The following is a 17,353-nucleotide window of genomic DNA, read 5'->3' as shown; positions in this document are numbered from 1 at the left end:
GTCTCAGCCCACTCTTATTTCTACTCTATTCTGTTGACCTCAAGAGTCTAACGAGGCCAGCTGGATCCCTTGCAGACTCTAAGAAAGATGACCCAAGTGTCACTTAGGGAAAGAGCAGACCCAGCAGATATTTTGATAACTGCCTCCCGGAGCCCATGAATTTTTTCCCATCTTGACATGGTTTTCTTGTTGTTTCTCCAGCCCTTGCCACAAAATATGGAAAACTTCAGAGGTCAGTGAGAAGGAAGAGGTAGGCTCCCCTGACCCTACAGAACCCTGCATACCTAAGATAATACATACCTGTCCCTCTTCCTCAGTCTAGAGAAGGTTGGTGGGGGAAGGGTAGAAGGAGAAGATGAGTGAACTGCCTGGAAGGCTGACCTGTTTAGGCCACAGGTATTATTCATGGGCAATTAGATGGGTCACTGAAGGTCTGTGACAACAAACAGTAGGATCTGCTTCTGCCAAGGACCTCTCATAGATCAATGTCTAACATAGCATCTCAACATCAGGAGGAGGAAGCTCCGAGTAAAAGTCAAGGAATTAATTATTCAGTGTGCATGACCTAGTTCCCAGAGGTAAGGCTGGGTGAGAAGAGAGCTCACCAGTTCCTTATCATGGCAAGAAACTCAAATATTCCACAGGGTAGTGTTCTCTTTGCTGCCAAAGAGGGTCCACTTATGGTTAAGAGTGGCCAAAAAAAAAAAAAGAGCCAAAGTTCACTCATTCCACAAGCGTTTATTGAGCTCCTCTTATGTCTCAGGCCCTCCAGGGATTTACTATGGTTGGAGTTTAGCAGAGGAGAGACATCATGGAATTTATAAACAGTAGGACTGGGCCGTGTCCCAGCTCAGCCCTTAGACAGCTGCATTGCCTTGGGCAGGTTACAGCCTGCCTAAGGCAAATTTCTCATCTGTAAAATGGGAGAAGTCCACCTGCTTGATCATGAAGATGAAATGACCTTTATAAAACATAAAGTGCAAAGAAATATGAAGTGTAAACAATAATGATACAACATGACACACTTCCCCTGCCCTAGAGAAGTGTATAATTTGGGAATGCTTTGGAAAATAATCCAAGGTACCTATTTGGCAAGCATCCCATTCTCTGTAATTTGGGGAAATTTTATGTTTCACCCTGCCAATGGAGATGAAGCTGGCAGTCAGTCCCAGTCCTCAAGTCCAGGAAGTTGCAAGAAAAGGTGGAATGAACGCAGAAGAGTAGCCAGGACCCACCTGGCCCTGGGTCAAGCCTGGATTGAATGGATGAGCCAGGAGGGACCCAAGATTCCAAGGGGAAGAGAGAACAACAGCACATGTGTTCAATCAGAAACAGAACAAAACAAAAATTCATTTGAGGGCAATAGGATTGAGCCAGCCAGAATTGCTCACACTCCCCTCCCCACACATTTCAGACAACATTGGAATTCGCTGTTCATTGCCCGACCCTCCCCTGTAGACAAACTCTGTATTCTGTTTCTCCAGAGAGGGGACAGTTTCTCAGGCTGTGGCAGACTGGCCAATCAGCTCTTTGCCTGGGTCTTTCCCCAGATACTAAGAATGAGAACTCCTGGAGCAGCTTTCCCTGAGGTCCAGTCAACCCCTTGTCATCCTGCCATTCAGGACTCCCGTGGACTCCTCACCCCATGTGATCCCTCAGCACCCACCAGGCCAGCTGCCAAATGCCCTGACACGCACGCCAGCTGCCCCTCTGCCGGGGCCTCCACCCATGCCCCAGCTTCTTGGATTGGGCCCTGATGCTCTCCCCTCACCCTCACCTTCATCCTCCCTCCTCCCACAACTAAACTGAGCCTCTTCAAGGCCCTGCCAAGGCTCACATGTCCAGGGAAGCTCCCGGAGAGAAGGGAGAGTTTTATTCATCCCTATGTTCCCTCTAACTCATGGCTTTCTGTAAGTTCTTCACCCTCCTGTAAACACAGATTTATGGTCCCAAATTGTTCTCTGATTGCTGAATACAGGAGCAGGAGGAGGGGTGCCAAAACGCCAGACAGGAAGTCCAGGGCCTGCGTTTCTATTCTCCATTGGACACCAGTGAGTCCTGTCACCTTGAGAAAGTATCTTCAGGCCAGGCCTCAGTCTCCCTGTTTGGCAATGAGGGGTTTACTCTAAACAACCTTTCTAATTATAAGGTTACAGAAACCAGGCTAGCCTGGGACACAGAAATTGTGAGTCCTGGGCACTTATTAGCCTACCACCTGTGGCAGGCTATCTGACTCCTCAGACCCCAGCCTCCATGTCTATAAAATAAACAAGGATAATATGACCACCCCACCCAGGGCACAAAGGTTCCCATAGGACACTGTCTATGATGAAGCTTTGTGGACCATAAAGCCCTGATCAAACCTCAGGGTTAAGACTTCTTGAGTCCACAAACAGCTGTTGGTCACCTGTGATGTGCCTGGTACTGTGCCTGCCGGGAATTGCTGCCTGGCTCAGACAGGAAGGCTGGAGTCTGGTTCCTTGCCCTCGAGGCTCCCACAGCCAGTAGGTGGGACAAGCAGGTGAACAAACCTTAACTCAGTGGTGTATCTGAGGCATGAACACAGCGCTAGGGGAGTGCAGAGGAGGTGGTGCTGACTCAGAGGGAACAGCGCACCCTGGGCACGGCAAGCTGCCCCAGGATGGTGGGAACATCCCACGCTTTCCTAAGCCTAGGACCAGCCCCCAGGAGCTACTCCATGGTAAACAAGATCCAGCACTGTGACTTACTCACTGGATTCTCAGGCATCACAGTGGTTAAAGTCTTCTCTTTCTGGGATGAGACACACACGGGTTGCCATGTTCCTTTAAAAACAAGAGCCCAACAATTAATGTCAGTGACATCATCTTAGCTTACGCCTCCTTTCTAGTCTCCTCCAAGAGGTCACACATGCTTGTGCACTTTGCCTTGTGGGACACTTCACCCAGCAGGAGGAAATGGACAGAGAATCTCTCCCTGGCCTCCAACAAGTTTTGCACGTGAAGAAAGGAATAGCAAGATGGCTAAACAAATTCTATTGTTGGCTGCAGTCAGGGCACCCTGAGGGCTTATGAGATCTCTACACAAAGACTTTGCTGAAGAGTAGGAAGGATCCGGAAAACAATGCTTTATTCGCTGCTCTAGTAAAAACAGAAAGTGTCAGAATTTCTAAGTGTGAGACACAATCAAAGTAAATCAAGCAGGTTTAAAACTTGATAACAAGTCTGCAGTGTGAAACGGGTCAAATTTTCTAACACTGAGTAAACTAGGGAGTTAAGAAAGTGCACCAGCTGGTCATGGCTGAGTTTCCTAAACCAATTTTTCTCTTGGCTTCCAGTGACGACTCACATTATTTCATGACATCCTATTGCTTCTGTAGAAAATGCCTCTATACCTGTTTGGAAAACGACGCCCAGAGTTACAAAATATTTCTAATGACGCCCAGAGTTACAAAATATTTCTAATGATTTACTTCCACATTAAACAATAAATCAAAATATTTAAGAGGTAACCTCAAAGGGACAAAAACTAACACAGGTGTGAAATTTGACATCTATAAGAGGCAATATTCATACTCCAGGGAGGTATACGCACACTTTGCTCAACAGAGTGGTGCCCCTCCACTCTCTTTCTCTCTCTCTCTCTCTAGCACACGAAGAGCACACATCGTTAGAGTGCTGGGAGATGGGACTCACTGTTCAGAATTCTCAGCCTGTTAATGGGAGAGAGCCTATGAAGTGCTGTGTACTGGTCACACATGGAACCATCAAGGGTGGAAACTAGACCTGCTTTATCTCAGTGGCTCCTCACAGACAGCAAACAGAGGCTTACAGAACAGACGGCACTTGCCAAGGCCCCACAGCAAGGCAGGACTGGAGCCCAGGACTGCCTGCCCCCCATGCTCCTGGTCTTTCCCACCAAGCTGAGGGGAAGGTGTACTGGACATCAACTCTGATTGTAGCCCTGGTGGGCCCACACACCAGGCGAACCTGGCAAGCTCTAAGGGCGGCCACCTGGGCAAAAGCAGCAGCCCTACCCGCCTGTCATCATCGTTACCAAGTCCACACCCCTCAGGGCCTGTGCCAGCTGACAAACAGGCCGGCCTGCCTGGGCCACATTCTATCAGCCTGTGCTGCAGGCTCTGTGCTGCTGCTTCCAGCCAGAAGTCAGAGTGGCTAGAGGCCTTGACTTGTCTGCCCCCTGCTTCTCAAGGGGAGCTTCTGGGAGCCATGGGTGGGGAGCTGGACATCCTGGTACAGAATTCCATCATTGGTCCAACCAGAGTTTCAGAAGCCAGGGACCCCACCATGCTCTCTAGATCTCAGGAACAGAAGTCCCTACCCACCCTAGGGCATTACAGAGACCAGCAGCAGGGACACAGGGCTCTTTAACGTTCTGCTTAGGCTGTCTTCATGGTGGGTTGGAGGCAGGTATGACTGGACCAGGCTACAAGGGCTGACCACTGGTGAGATGCTCACAGAGGCCTGGGCACACTGTGTCCAGCCACTCAAAGGACCAAATCGTACCCTTTGTCTGACCAACAGCCAAATACACTTTGAGTTCCCTGTAACACCAACAAATTAGAAGGTCCTAGAGCCCAATACTTTCTGGCCTTTGAGGGTCAGGGCCTCTGTTCCCTCATCTGTAAAATGAGGAGCTTGATACAATTGGTGATTTCCTCACCTAGGACCCCATTCAGCTGCCCCCCTCCAGGTACCCTGACTTTTAGAGATACCGACAAAACTACTTAGTTGTTATAAGAGGGAGGGATTAACCTGTGTATAGGTATTGCCCTGGGTAGTTAACACTGCTACCTCAGCTAATCCTCCCAGCAACCCTGTAAGACAGGTAGTACAGTATCATTACAGAGGGGGAAACTGAGGCATGGCACAGCAAAGTGCCACACCCAAAGTCTCGATTAGCAGAGACCACAGCAGCCCTAGGACTCCCGATGGAGCTGGCCTGAGTCCACACCCATGCTCATTCCCTGACACTATATTTTCCTTTGTAATCAACCAGAATGAAGAAATGCTGTCTCTCCTTGGACTTGCCATCAGGCCAGTGGCAAGCAAAGAAGCACGAGGTCTCTGGTCCCTCGTGGGCCTGATTTGGGTGATACAGGGAAGGTTTCCTGTGAGGTTGAGTGGGACATGACAGGCCCAAGTGACAGGAACTCCGGGAACCTTCCTCTTGGATGTTTTCTGAGTCTAAGCTCTTCCCTGAGGGACCCCAGCACTTGGACAGGGCCTGGAGCCTCTAGGCACTCAGTAAATATTTGTTGAATGAAGAAATGAATAAACTCAGAGTTTAAATGCACTAAAGACTTGTTCAAGAACCATCTGGTTTAGGTCAGTGTGAGATATATCAAAACCAGCTCAAACCTCACAGCCGACCCCTCAGCAGCATGCAGCAGGTAGGGGTCTCCACATCCCAGCCCCTCTCCAGACTGTGGACAAAGACTCAGGTGCTGAGCCAAACCAGGGGAGCTTCAGACAGAGGAAGAGAAGTGTCTAAATGCGCAGGCTACCCAGTGAGGCAGTTAAGAACTTGGGCCCTACGATCAGGCAAACCAAGGGTCCTATCCCAGCTCTGTCACTTTAAATTAGTTGGGTGGCCCTAGGCAAATCACATCATCTCTGTGAGCCTCAATTTCTTATTTTAAAATGTGGATGATGTTAGTACCCACTTCATAGGGCTTCTCTGCAGATTAAATGAGATAATGCTATAAAGGACTTAGCCCATTGCTTGCTCAGAGCAGGTGCTTGGAGGTGATGTCTGTTTTTGTCTGCATCAGAGTGGGTGGGTAACATCACTTCTGGAGCCCTCTGCTTGGGTTCAATTCCAGCTCTCCTCCTAACTAGCTATGTGACTTTGGGCAAATTGCTTAACCTCTTTCTACCTCAGTTTCCTGGTATGTAAAATGGGTTGACTGTGAAGATTAAATGAGTTATGCAGGTAAAGAGCTTAGAATGTGTCTTGCATAAAGTAGCTCAAGAAAAGTATTATACTTAATTATTAATGTTACTAGTGTTCTTCTCTCTCTCTCTTTCTCCTGATAACAGACTCCACCCCATCTCCCACTCTCCAGCCAAAAAGGAGGGTATAGGACTCAAGCTGGGCTCATGGGAATATCTTTTCTCCTTAGCAATGGTACAAGGGGTGTGCACATGCTCCAGGCCAGGCCAAATTCCAACCTGAAAACCCCTGCAGAAGGCCTGGTCCTCTTAGGTTGGCAGCAGGCCTGTGTGGGGTCAGCTGGGAGCTACCTGCAATCATAGTGCACTGAACAGGGGACTCTGGTCTGGTGATGCTGGAGGTCACATGCTGTCTTCCTGGGGCTTGATTCTTCCGTACCTCTTTTGAATCTTTGAGCCTCCTTGAAACCTTCCAATGTATCCTTTTTAATTTAATTTCTTTTGTAGAGACAAGCCCTTGCTGTGTTGACTATGCTGATCTTGAACTGCTGGCCTTGAGCGCTCCTCCAGCCTCAGCCTCCCAAAGTGCTGGTAGGAGAGGCATGAGCTATGCATCCCATCTTTACTTAAACTCATTCAAGTTTGGTTCCCGTGCCTTGAAACCAAAAAACTCCCAAGTAATAACAGCCTTCAACAAGTGCCTGCTTTATCATCACCAAATCCCACCCAGTGAGACCCAGCTGCACACCCAGTGAGACGCAGGCAGCCAAGGGAGAGCAAATATGTACAGCAAGGTATCTACAGACTGAAGTGAGGGGAGGCCACTGCAAGCCCCTGGACCAGGGCCCTTCCTGGGAGAAGAAGGTACCAAAACCAACAGTGAGCAGCCCAGCCCTGTGCTTCCTGGTTGAGAACGGAGACTCAGATCCAACCCTGGGGCCATGCCCGTTATGAGAGGGGAAGAAGAGAAAGAAGGAAGCTAAAGCCGATTTTCATTGACTTTGAAGTGGTGCAGAAAAAAAAATCCAGATAGCTATTTTAAACAACTCCTTTTAAAAGAGGAAGTAAGGGAGAAAGCGGGGAGCATGGATAAGAGAAGAAAACTTGCCTTGTTTGAGTACTTAAATGTGCCATGCACTGTTGGTCACACTCGTTGAGTTGTATGATCTTGTCTAACCTTCAGTGAAACACTGGGAACTGGATGATCATCCAACCCATTTTCCAGGTGAAGAAACTGAGGCTCATAAAGGTCAATAACTAACTCGCCAAGGTCATGCCACTAGTGCCTCATGCCTGTTTCACCCAATGCACGCCACCTCCTGAGTACACTCTGATTTCAATGGAGCCTGAGGTCTTTTCCTCACACAGCCCATTTCTGCTGTCACTCACATCTGTGCTCAGATCCCTCAGAGGTGATGGCAATGTCCTGCTGCTCCTGTATTCATAACTACTCAGAGGAAAGGGCCGCCCTGAGACACACACAGGAGAGGCAGTATCTTGACAGCTCAGGTGCATCCTTGGGCAAGTTTCCTTTTCGAGACCTTAGTTATTTCAATCTCAAAGAGCTCTAGTGTGATTTTACTGGATGGCATGTATCAGTGGGTTTCCTGCTCTTGAGGGCAAGATTTGCCTATGCCTGATAACCAGCCAACAGGCTGTAAAACATCATCTCCTTTGCATGTTTTTTGTTTTACTTTTGTTTTTTTTCTCAGTCACCTGTCCCAAGAGATTCTGACTTAATAGGGACAACTATAGTGCCTGACACATAGCGTTGTGCTAAACAATATTATCTTTGCTTGTCTCACTTACTCACTACTTTCTGGACCAGCACCCAAAGATGATCTATTCCCATATCCTATGCCTACTAATAGCATGGTTTTAATTCCCTTCAGGAAAGGAAGCTGCACCTTCAGGTGTGTTTTTAAAGGGTTTTAAATGGAAAAAATGGCCAGGCACAGTGGCTCACACCTGTAATCCCAGCACTTTTGGAGCCCAAGGCAGGCAGATCGCTTGAGGTCAGGAGTTCAAGACCAGCTGGCCAACGTGGTGAAACCTCATCTCTACTAAAAATACAAAAATTAGCCAGGTGTGGTGGCACATGCCTGTAATCACAGCTACTCGGGAAGCTGAGGCACAAGAACCGCTTGAACCCAGGAGACAGAAGCTGCAGTGAGCCAAGATGGTGCCACTGCACTCCAGCCTGGGTGACAGAGCAAGACTCTTTCTCAAAAATAAAATAAATAATACAAAATATAAAGAAACAGAAAAAAAATCCATGGCCTGGTATCAAAAACTAAGAAGCAAAATATGCTGACAACGGCCCACGTTTCCTGAAGCATGGGCCATGAGATGAACACACAAATGAGCACAGGCAAGCGCCTTCTTCCACAAGCCCCAGGGAACCCAGCACGAAGGTCTGCATGGGCATAAACTAAATAACCAGTGGAGTAAGGAGTAAAGACACAAGCATCAGTTGGTACAAAAGAAGACACAGCCAAGATGGGAGTGGTAGCTTCTAGCATCTGCTAGAGAATTAAACTGGGAACTATGATCTGGAATGACAAGAAAATCTTCCTGACCACAATCATGTCAAGAAGAAAAGCCCTTGGCAGGGTCTTGGCTCTATCTGTGGGTATAGGGAAGATCAATAAGCCATCCCAAGCAGGAAGCCTCGCCTGCTGACCCTCACAGGACACAGGCTTCATAATGCCACACCGCCCAGTGCCCAGCTGGCAGCTAATGGCTATTCTCTTTGTTTTCCAGCTGCCAGCTTCAGAAAGTGGTTGCCCTAGTCATGGGGGATTATCCAGGCAGGTATTTCCCTTACTTTTCTTTTTCTTTTCATAACTTTATTCTCTGCTGTTTAAAAAATAAAAAGGAACCGGCTCATTTTCCCTGAGGGCATGATTTGGTTTCACTCCTGGGTGAGATATGGTGCCACACAGCATAGCACTGCCTGGTGTTGGAGTGGCATGCAGTACATTAGCAGGGATCCATGGGCAACTTGGACCAGATAGAAATCTGAAAGAGAGTGGAATGTTCAAGGGGTCGCATTTCCTGCGCTCCCGCTGCAAACCTGGTTTCCCTTAAACCAGCCAGGAAAGATTATTCAACCAGCATTTGCTGAGTGCCCTGGCTGGGACTGCGAGGAACACTAAAAAGCATGGGAAACGGGCTGGGACTCAGGAAGCAGAGGTGGTAGAAGGATGGGTGTTGCCTCAGAGCAGCCCACCCCTACGCTTGGATCCCTGCCTTGCTGCCTGTCTGTTGTGCGACCTCAAGCAAGTCATTTCAGCCCTAAGGCTCATTTGCTCCCCTTTGTGGAAGGATGTCTACCTTATAAAGCTAGGGTGAGGATTCAATGAGATAATACCTATCAGAGAATAACAAAAGCTGCCATATGTTAGCCATTTACTATGAGCCTGGACCTGTGTGCAAAGTGCTTTGCATGGATTATTCCATCCAGTTCTTACAACTTCCCTCTGAGTAGGCATCACATCCTCAATCTCACATGAGAAAATGAGACTCAGAGAAATGAAAACACTTACCCAAAGTCACACAGCTCATAAAAAATGAGCTAGGACATACCCAGCCTCCATGCAACTGCCTGGAACATGCTGGGTGCACAAAACATGTTCCCTGCCTCCCCTTCAGGAAGCAGAGAGGGTGAGAAAGAACTCCCAGGAAACAGGTAAATGCTGAACTGGGGGCTGTTGATTCTCTGCCCAGCAAGCATATGGAGAAAGGAGGGGGAACTGGGTCTGAGAGGGTTTAGGAAGCCTTTCTGAAGACAGCAGGGCTGAATCCAGACTTGGGAGATGAGGGTGTTGAAAAGGCAGAGAAGAAGGAAAGTGCCGAAGAACCAAAGCAAAGAATTGGGGCCAGGGATGGCCCAGGTGCAGAGGAGAGGAGACCAGCCAGCTTGGAGGATGAGAAGGGGTAGCTGGTCTGACTGAAGGATGGGCAGCCTGAGCCACTACCTTGGGGCAATTCTACTGGGATCTTTCTCACCTGCAACCCAGAGGCCCTCCTACCTCTGCTCCTCCAGTCACACGACCATCACAGAGGGAACTGAGAAGCAGTTCCAGATGCCAAAGCCCAGAAACCTCTCTCTTCCTGCAGCAGGATCAGGGTCCGCCTCCATAAGCAGGTGTGTTTGCCAATTCCCAGTCTGTGCTTCTCTGCAGACCTGCCAGGCCTTAATTCTAGCCCAAGTGCTGGAGTGCCAGGAAGCTAAAATGCTGCCATGTGCACTTAAGAAGCACCACCCTCAGAGCCTCTGCCCAAGCATTCAAAGTTGGCAGGAGGGAGGAGCAGGCACAGGTAAAGCCGAGGTTGTAAGACCTGAGCCCCTTGTGGCAGGGTCCCTGTCTTGCTGGACTTTGTATTCCTCATGCCTGCTGGGACACTGTAGGTACTTCCTCAATAAACTTTTGTTGGACTGAGCTAAACAGGAGATTCTTCTGCTTAAGGAACAACTCCAGGGAGTTTAACAAGTCTGAATAAAGGGCTGACTTTGAGCCCTGGATTTAGTCCCACCTTGGCTAGAAGGATCATTTGCCTGTTTGTCTCTCAGGGAGTGAGTACTCCCCATCCCATCCCTCTGCCCTGTGGCCTCTGATTCAGCCCCCTGCAGGCCCCTGGCCAGGCTCCAGGCAGTGATTCTGGGCTCCACATCTCAGCACCTACTCCTCCTCTTGCCTCCTCCACCTTCAGTTGCAGGGTCCCTCACGGCACATTTATGCTCAGGACAATTTCATACTCAGGCACTGCAAATGCTTAAAGCTACAATGCTCTCCCCCATTGTCTCCCACTCCCCCACCAAGTTCCAAATGCTGAGTCCCAGCCCAGAGCTCAGATCCACAGAGAAGGGAAAATGGAGCAGGGATGATTTGAGCAACTCCAATAATCAGCTCTGCTCAAAGCCGTCACCATGCGCTTAGTTCGGGAGTAACAAGACCTGGGAACAAAGGGTGAAAGTAGAATTGTATAGCCTGGGCACAGTGGCTCATGCCTGTAATCCCAGCACTTTGGGAGGTCAAGATGGAAGGATAACTTAGAGTCCGGGAGTTTGAGACCAGCCTGGGCAACATAGGGAGACCCTGTCTCAACTAAAAACAAAAGAAAAAATTAGCCAGGCATGGTGGCGTGCACCTGAAGTCCCAGCTACTCCAGAGGCAGAGCTGGGAGGATCATATGGGCCCAGGAGGTCGAGGCTGCAGTGAGCTGTGATCCCACCACTGCACTCCAGCCTGGGTGACAGAGTGAGACCCTGTCTCATATAAATAAATGTATCATAAAATTAAGAGAAAAACAAATGAAAACCTGTCCATGTAATTGAGGACCACCAAAAAAAAAAAAAAAAAAAAAAAAAGAAGAAGAAGAAGAAGAAAGAGAGTAGAATTGTATAAAGGTCGGCTGGTCACCACATGACCTCCTCCCCATCCTCTTTAGGAAAAGGGCTAAGGGGGAAATGATGAATGCCTTTAGGGGAAGAATCAATCTGAAACTCCAGAACAAAGCTTTCTGGGATAGGAAGGAGGGTGCGTGTTTTATTACCTTCCATCTGCGAGTCTTAGAGCAAATTATTCAACCCTGCAGAGCCTCAGTCTCCCGACCTGTTCAATGGGGACAGTACCCAGTAACCAGAGGGTAACCCTGAAGACCAAATGAAATATGAATGGGATTGTGTTTGACAAACTGTAAAGCACTCTTGGAAATATCAGACATTTTCCACATCCTGGGAGGTGGGGTCTTCAGGTCAGAATATGTGGCTTGAAGGGTAAAAGAAAACCAAGAATCACTTCTTTTGGCGCAAATCTCTATTGACAGCTTCTAGGACAAGGCACAAGTCTTCAGGGATTTTAGAAAGATGCTGATTGAATTCTATTCATAGTCTTGTAAAGGGGAGACCTACACCCACATCTATATAATAAGGCAAAACAGAATGTGTTACAGAATGATCCTGCAGAGAGGATGGGACATTCTACTCTGACTTCACAGATTAAGAAGGCGCTTACAATAATATTATAATATAAAAATAATATAAGAATTGTTAACATAATAATAACTCTTTCAGAGTGCTTGCTATGGGCCAGGCACTGTTCTAAGTGTTGACATAGCTTCTCTGATATTCTCATAACAACCCTATGAAGCAAGTTTGCAGATGACAAAACTGAGACACAAGGAAATTGACTTCTATCTTGGACTTACATGGCTGGTAAGTGCTGGAGCCAGGATTTGAACCTGTCAGGCTCTGCTCCTTTTGGGAAACCAAAATGAGTTTCAGATAAACTCTGAGAGGCTGGCTGAAAGGCTCTGATAAGGCCTGCAGGGCTGAGTCATTGAAGAAAGGTACTGTTTCACCCACAGTGTCTGCTACCCATGCTTTCCCCACTACATTCACACTGCCCCGATCTGTCCTGGAAATTGGCTACGCCTCTGCTCTCCCTGCACCTCTTTGTGCGTACCTAATACCAAGGGAGACTGATATGAGAACCTATATGTCAATGTTTACATTTACACAATGGACTACTCACGGATTAATCCCAGCTCTGCCATTTACCAGCTGTGTGACCTTGTCAAGTCTTAGTTCAGGGCCTCTGCTTCCTCATCTGTTAGATGTGGTCAACACTTATTATCTTGGGCAGTTATTGCAAAGATGAAATGGGATATGTCTAGTGCAGCACCTGGCATGTTGCAGTCTTGATAAATAACTGTTAAATAGGAAGACTTTACAAAGGATTTCCATTGCAAAATCATTTTCTTCAAGGTAAGATCTGGTAGTAACAGTAGTACTTTTAACTAGTATTCACCTAGTTTTCATCTGCCACTAACCTAGACCCACAACATGGATGATCTCATTTAATCCTGAAAAGTACCATTATTTTCTTCATTTGACTTGGCTTTAGGACAAGAAAGGATGTCCCCAACACATCAATTTTACACACACATACGTATATACAGACAGAGGGACAGACAGTAGAGCAAGACAACATTTTTAGGCACTTATTATATGTCAGGTGCTAGTCTGAGTATTCTACATTCAGTAACCCACTTCATCCTCTTGAAAACGTGCCTAAAATGGTAAGTACCATTTTATCTCCATTTTACAGATGTGGAGCTTGCAGCACAGTGAGGAAAGTGTCAAATGAGGAGACTTTTTAGTCTACAGTGGTCATCTCCTCCTGAATCTCTGCTCCCCTGTCCCAGCCACCAATATCCTATCCCCTACAAAGCCACTAGGGAGATCTCCCCACACATGTCACTCCTCTGCTCAAGAGCACTCAAAGACTCCCTACTGCCTAGTCAAAGACCCCCAACAGGTCAAAGAGGATCAACTGTGGGCTCAAGATCGCAGTAGGATCTGGCCTTGCCTCCTTCCCTGTGGTCCCAAAGTCCCAGTGACAGGGTGAGTCAGTGAAACCTTCCCTAACCACTCTGTTTAAAATTATAGCCCTCCCTCAGCTGCTCCCCTCTCCATGCAGCACACACCATCTCCTTCCCTGCTTTGATTTTCTCCACCCTACCTCTCATCACCTGGCCTCCCACGCATTTAGCTCACTTGTTTATTGTCCCTCTCCCCTTCAGGGAATGTGGCAATGGATGTTATCTTGTTTTGTTATTTTCCCTGCTGCAACCCAGCACCTAGAACAGTGCCTGTCACAGAGTAAGAGCTCATAAATACCTGCCGATGAATGAATGAGCAGACATGTAAAATGCCTAGGAAGAAAATGTCCCCATAGAGCAATGGTGAAAGAATGGCTAGCATGCCTCCAGCCTCCTGGAGGCTACAGATGCCTAGACTGAAATGTCTGGGAGCTAGACCCTTTCTTGCCTATTTTCCTGAGATTTACAAGAGTTCCCTGTGAGACCCTGGGCCTTCATGCTCCCATCCCTGTTCTGAAGGTAAACACACTCCAACTCAATCTCTCTCTCATTAAAGCCTCTTTGCATCTGTCCTAAACTCACCTGCCTAGCCTCATTTCCCTCTGCCCACCTTCAAAGCAGGCAATTCCCCATTTCTCCTGGCCTCAACACCCACTAGAGATGCTCTCTACTTACTCACAGCTTATCCATCTGCACTGCAACTACCCATCAGGATCCAGATCAAATGCTGCTGCTTCCGCCACCTCCGCTCCCTCCTCCAGGAAGCTTTCCAGGCCCTCCCCAGCCCACAGAAAACACTCCCCACACCCACTGCTGCCTCCTCCAGGCAGATGGACATTAGTCATGAACTACCTTGTGGTTTTTCTTCTATGATTGAGCTGAACTGTTGCAAAAATCTCCTGTTACTTAATTTTTTTTTTTTTTTTTACACACATAAGCCTTGCTTTCCCAAGCCCACTGTAAATACTTTAGGAGGAGAAGTTGAGCCTTATCCATCTTGTCATCCCCACAGCACAGAGCCTAGGGCACATAGTAGGTGTTCAATAAATGCTTCTCAATTGCCCAGGGTAAATAAGTCACCTCCCCTATCAGGTCACTTCCTCAATTATAGGTACCTGGACTGGCCACTCCCAAGAGGCTGCATTTTTTTCTTTAGAGCCAGCTGTGATCTCGGTTACCTGCAAACCTCAGCATGGGCCTATGTTTTCAAAGGATGTTAGACCTATTCTAATCTCACTCCACTGCACTGGGCAGACGAGATGATTTGTAAAGCATCTCAGGTCTGGCAAAGGAAAGTACATACTTCTTCCAGGCAAACCCAGACATTCAGAGCTTCCAATCTCCTTAAATACTGGAGTTCACAAGAGGAAAAAACCATGGTGTAAGTTTTAAGTGATTGACAGCAGAAAACCAACATGAGGCTCAGGTGCACCCTTTTAGCCCCAGCTATCACTAAACCGAGATTACAGTTTACTGTAATGGTCCTAAAATCCCACATGACTTCTGAGGGAGAGGCCCTGTTTACTGCAGACCCTCCATGTGCTGGCCTGTGCCCGGCTCCGGAGGAGGGCCCTCCTGTGTCCCCTCTGCAAGGTAAGTGGGCTGGGACCAGCCAGCTTTACACCTGAGGAGCTGAGGCCCAGGTGGGTAGGAGGCTGCAGAGCCCTGACTCAAGCAGGTGAGTCACTCACTCCACATGGCCTCACCAGTTCACATTAGCCAATCAGGCATCCCAGATTATCTGTTATTTAAAGAAAAAAAACTGAATAGGAAATACTTGCACTGGATTCCAAAGTCAAAAGAATACAAAAGTATTCAGAAAAAGTTTCCCTCCTACTCCTGTCCCCATCTACCTACCACGTCCCCACTCTAAAACAGGTCACTACTATTATTAGTTGCTTGTGTCTGTTTCCTGACCACGATTATGCATGTACACACAAATATAAATATGTGTCCTTTTCTTTACATTAACCGATAGCAGACTAGACACACTTCTCTGCACCCAGGTTTTATCTTTTAAAGGACTAGACTTGGGACAGGGCAGAGAGATAGAGTATCTCTACCTAACAAAAAAAAGATGCTGGGCGCAGTGGCTCATGCCTGTAATCCCAGCAATTTGGGAGGCCAAGGCGGGCAGATCACGAGGTCAGGAGATCGAGACTATCCTGGCTAACATGGTGAAACCCCGTCTCTACTAAAAATACAAAAAAATTAGCAGGGCATGGTGGTGCATGCCTGTATTCCCAGCTACTCGGGAGGTCAAGGCAGGAGAATCACTTGAACCCGGGAGGCGGAGGTTGCAGTGAGCCGAGATCACGCCACTGCACTCCAGCCTGGGTGACAGAGCGAGACTCCATCTCAAAAAAAAGATGTACAGCTGTGTGAAAAGCCCATGAAATAAAGAGAAATATTCTGGAGAACACATGGGTGAGGAGGGAAGAACTAAGGCATAGAGATACCATGGAAATGGACCCCGCTGGGCTGCTGCTGATAAAGATCCCAGGCTAGCCAGAGATGAGCTCTGGCGGGTGGGGCTGAGATCAGACACCCTGAGAGCGCAGGAAGCCCCAGTGGCTAAAGGCTAAGCCTGGCCTTGCAGAGAGTTTCATTGTCTAGAAAAGAGAGGATGTGTCCATAGAAACAGGGACTAACCTAGTTCCCTAATTCCCACGACAGTGATGGAATGGGTTAGTGACCAGGAGGACTCAGGAATTGTGGAGGAAAAACAATCATTTCCTGTGAAATTAGCAAAAGACCAAGAAGGGGAAGTTGGTGCTGGAGACTCAGAAGAACACAGACTTCAAGTGGCTGGGAGATCAGAAGAGCTGCTAGATGCGAGACGGAGGAAGTTAATGACTTGGACTCCGAATGCAACTCCAGCCAAACAATTGAGACCAGGACAGGGGAGCAAAGAACCAACACTGGAATAAACAGCAGAGAGGAGATAGGGGTTTAGTTTTTTTGTTTTGTTTTTTAAAAAGGATATTTAGACATTTGCAATGACTTCAAGTCCCGTAGCCCGGGAAAGTGACCTCCCAGAGCACTGAAAACGTTCACAGATGAGATGCTAAGCTGCCTGGTGCAATCTCTGGGGAGCAGCCCAGGAACAGCTGAAAGCAACCTGGGAGCCCTCAATTTGCTGAGAACACATAACGTTAAGGCTATTCATGTCCTTTTTGATGAAGCACTTGATAGTAGATGCAGAACTGCAATGGACATGGCCTATCTAGCTTCAGAAAGGCGTCTTAGGTCAGAGAAGCAAAAGGGCAGAGACTAGGCTAGGGGCGGCTTCAATCACTCTTCCCAAAGTAAGCCGGTCAAAGATCGGAAGTCCACTGAGGGGAGGTCTCCAGGAGTGTGACAGAGGGGTCCCTTCGATAAGCATTTATCATGACTTGGGTGATGCTGTGGGAGGCATACTTAAATAGGATTCTGATCAATGGAACAGGGCTGCACTGAATTTAACAAGTTGAAACTTAACAGGAATGATCATTCTGAATCAGGCAGAAGCAAAATAGGAGGCTCTGCCTTTAAATTCTAAAGCCACACAAGTTTAGGACAGGGGAGAAGCAGCTTAGCAACAGCACATGTTAAAAAGACCTGGTCAGCAGTAATGTTCATGATGTGATGCTGCTGCCAGCAAAGCTCATAGAGTCTTGGGCTGCATTAAGAGAAGCAGAATGTCCTGAACTAGGAGGTGATAGTTCCCTTCTTCTGCTGTCTTCATACCATAAATACAATATATGGTCTGGACACTGCCTTCGCTGTATAAAAAGATCTGAACAAACTAGGGCATGTTCAGAGGAAAATCACAAAGAAGGTAAAAATCCTGAACCCACACTGTGGGTTGTTAATCTGGAAGAAGACGCAGGAGAGAAACAGAGGGCTGTCTTTAAATAACATATTTCACTGATTAGAAATGTATTTTTCCCATTATAAAATGTCTGAAAGCAGAATGTGTCTTAAAACCCCCCGACACCTAACAATCTCTCCCGGGATGCAGCTGTGGCATAGCTGTCACTGCCTCACATATGGAAATTTGACTCATTCCTGGTGGCATATCTGAACAA

At 47.6% G+C, this 17,353-nt stretch overlaps 1 protein-coding gene across 13 annotated transcripts in view; it reads right to left on the bottom strand.

Moving 5' to 3' along the window:
- MICAL2 (microtubule associated monooxygenase, calponin and LIM domain containing 2) overlaps nucleotides 1-17,353 on the bottom strand; it is a 153,403-nt gene that overhangs the window by 122,950 nt on the left and 13,100 nt on the right. For 6 of the 13 annotated variants that reach the window (XR_004026024.1, XM_030794534.1, XM_030794537.1 and 3 more), the window contains exon 2: nucleotides 2,734-2,804. The exons of 3 other annotated variants lie outside the window; for them this stretch is intronic. The gene's annotated coding sequence lies outside the window, so the exon portion shown is untranslated. Of the gene's footprint in view, nucleotides 1-2,729; nucleotides 2,805-17,353 lie in introns of all 13 variants that reach the window. 4 more of the 13 variants (XM_030794535.1, XM_030794541.1, XM_030794539.1 and 1 more) reach the window with 1 other exon arrangement.

The sequence above is a fragment of the Nomascus leucogenys genome, chromosome 15 (assembly GCF_006542625.1).
Source record: "Nomascus leucogenys isolate Asia chromosome 15, Asia_NLE_v1, whole genome shotgun sequence".
NCBI classification, from domain to species: domain Eukaryota; kingdom Metazoa; phylum Chordata; class Mammalia; order Primates; family Hylobatidae; genus Nomascus; species Nomascus leucogenys.
This window is presented reverse-complemented; position numbering and strand designations above follow the sequence as displayed.